Raw genomic sequence first — 2997 nt, 5'->3', positions numbered from 1 at the left:
GTTCTAACCCAGCCTGGGCAGCAGGCATTCAGGAGGATTTTGTCTCCTTTCCTCTGCTCACTCAGGTTCCTGGCCTGGATTCTCGACAGGACTGTGACGCCAATCTTTGAAACTCCGTATGCGGTGCTGGGCCAGCCCTCTTTCTGGTGCACTCTCTTCTTCGTATCTTCCACAAACTTGTTCATGAGCCCCACCAGCTCCTCCTCCGTGATGGTCTCGCTGCGGAACTTCTGCTGCAGCTCTGGGCTGCAGTTTTTAAGGGCTCTGAGACTCTCCATGCTAGACACATTCACCACTCTGCCTAAAATACACCACAATCATTATGTAGAAAGACCTAATGATTTCAATCATTAGGCCACCCCCTTTAATCTTTCTAAATGTGGCTGCTTCAATTCACAACTGCAAAGACATAAGAATGCGTGGTATATTTATATACCATGGAATATTACTCCACAATCAAAAGGAATGAAATAATGTCTTCTGCAGCAACTTGGATGGAATAGGAGGCCATTATTCTAAGTGAAGTAACGTAGGAAAAAAGAACCAAATACAATATGTTCTCACTTATAAGTGGGAGCTAAGCAGTGGGTATGCGTTGTCATGCAGAGTGACTTAGTGGATATTGGAGACTCTGAAGAGGGGTAATAGGGACTGTGAGATGGAAAATTACTCACTGAGTACAATATACACTAGTCAGGTTAATGGTATGTTATAAGCCTATACTGCTCCACTGTGCATGAGCCAAGTAATAAAAAACGACTATTACTCCCTAAATCTACTTTTTTTTTTTTTTTTAAAAAGTGGCTACATGTCTAAATTGCTGTGTATTTAATGGGTGGGTTCATGTCCTGTCCCATTACTTGGGGTGAGTACTACAGCAGTTTACAATGCAACACATATGGCAGTCATGGCCAGAATAGGGAGCATGCTGAAGGGGAGTTAACATGGGCCTGGGGCTAGGCAGCGGCAGATCATGCACATCCCTCTAAACCATGCTATGGGCTTGGACTTTGTTCTGGAAGGATTTGGGGGAGGGGAGTGACACAGCAGGCAGGATCCTGGGAAAGGAAAAGATCCAAGAAAGGAGAGGCCCTAGGAGGGTTTGCAGTTGTCCAGGATGACAGCTGAGGGCCTATTGTTGAGCTGGCATGAGGTGAATTCAGGATAAACTCTGTGGGCACAACTGCTAGGCCCTGGTCAGTGGTGATATGGGGGCAGAGCATGGTGACCTGCAGGATCCTCATGGGTGGACAGTGGGGTCAGTGTCCAAGATGTTTTGGGGAGAAGTATGAGCATCCTCTGGAAATGTCTGTTGTATTATAGAGTGGGAGGGGGCCGCTCTGGGAGTGTTCTAGGCAGGTGAGACATTTTAGAAGGGCCTGGCGGATTGGTGGTAGTGAAGGCTCCACCAGCCTGAATAAGATCAGTCTGATGGAGCAGAGAGAGGGCGCAGGATGAAATCCTACTGCACTGCAACGTGTGAGGGGCACAGAGCAAATAAACAGCCTGTCTGAGGAGACACTGGGCTAAGACCTGAAGGATAAGAAAGAGCCAGGTGAGCAAAGACCAGAGGGACAGAGAGCACCGAGAGCCACCGGAGAAGCGAGGACAAAGTCCTGAAGCAAAACTGTGCCTGGCAGGGCGGAGACAAAGCAAGGAGGCAGGTGCACCCGCAGCATGGGGAGTCAGCAGGGGCTGGATCCCGGGGTGCAGACAAGGTGTGCTGTTCCCATCACACTCACCTTGGGGTTTTATTAGAGAGAGTAACTCTGTGCAGACATCTTAGGTACCAAAATGTTTGTTTTCATGGTTGCTTCTGCTGGAATATGGAAGGTTGTGGTATCAGCCACTTTTTGGGCAGAAGAGAGCAGAGTTAAAAGATAGTAGCCATGGGGTGACATTCCATTGATAAAAAAAAAATAGTGCCTGTGAATTCTGGTGAATTGCACCTGGAGTTTGCATCTAGTTACAGTATTGTGGCCATCTCAGTTTTTCTGGTTTGATAACGTTCCACACAGTACTTTTAAAAGATGGTGCCTTTGTGGGAGGGTCGGTGAAGTGTGCATACTCTGAATCTCTGTGTATCCATTTTTTGCAATTTATTTTTTATTTGAAAATCAGTTAAAACTTCATCCAACTTCCCTAAAGTCTAATCTCACAAAAACTTTAGAAATCCTGGAAAAGTTCCGCAGGTGTCCAAGGCAGGGAAACAAGTTCGCTTTGGCTGGAAGATGATCCCCATCCCGGAGAACTCTGGCTCTCTAGGAAGCTCCTAGGCCCCTTTCTGCTCCTAGGAGCCTGTTCTGGACCCTCCAAGAGTGGGGGTCGTGGGGGTGGAGGCTGGTAGAGGAGGACCCAAAGGGCTTCTGTGCCAGGTGCACCGCCCTGGTAGGAGGCTATCCAGGAGGCCACCTCCCCTCTGAGCACGCCAATCCCTTATTTTACCCTTGAAGGCGACGCCGGCGTTGTTGACCAACACGTCGTCGAGGCCCTGGTACTCCCTAAGCAGGAAGTCGCGCAGGGCGCGGATGCTCTGAAGGTCGTCGATGTCCAGCTGGTGGAGGCGCGGGCTCAGGCCCTCCGCCTGCAGCTGCTGCACGGCCTCCTGGCCCTGAGCTGTGTCCCGCGCCGTTAGCACCACGTTCCCGGGAAACTGGAGGCACAGGTCGCGCCTGATGGTGAAGCCGATGCCCTTGTTGGCGCCGGTCACCAGCGCGACGCGGCTGCAGGACGACATGGCCCGGTGGGGCGCGGGGCACCTGCGTGGAGAAACGACCGGGATTCGCACCACCCGGGTGCACATCGCAGAGCCAGACAGAGTCATGGCAGCTCACAAGAGGAAGTTCTGGGACCCAGAGCCGAGAGTCCTAGACAATAAGGCCCTGGCCCTGGGTCCCTCCCCTCTGAGGAGGGGCCGTCTGTTCCTGAAGGTTTCCTAGCGCCCCAACTCCCGGGCCCGCCCTCTGCCCGCGCTGCGCTGTCTTTGATCCAGGCTCC

The 2997-nt window shown here is 51.5% G+C and overlaps 1 pseudogene; it reads right to left on the bottom strand.

Annotated features, from left to right (window-relative positions):
- The window catches only part of LOC105824394, a 16957-nt pseudogene extending 14101 nt beyond the window's left edge, over positions 1-2856 (bottom strand).
- Between the last annotated feature and the right edge of the window lie 141 nt (positions 2857-2997).

This window comes from Propithecus coquereli, unplaced genomic scaffold (assembly GCF_000956105.1).
Source record: "Propithecus coquereli isolate 6110/MARCELLA unplaced genomic scaffold, Pcoq_1.0 Scaffold736, whole genome shotgun sequence".
Classification (NCBI taxonomy): domain Eukaryota; kingdom Metazoa; phylum Chordata; class Mammalia; order Primates; family Indriidae; genus Propithecus; species Propithecus coquereli.
The sequence above is the reverse complement of the archived record's forward strand: the minus strand, read 5'-3'. Positions and strand labels throughout refer to the sequence as shown.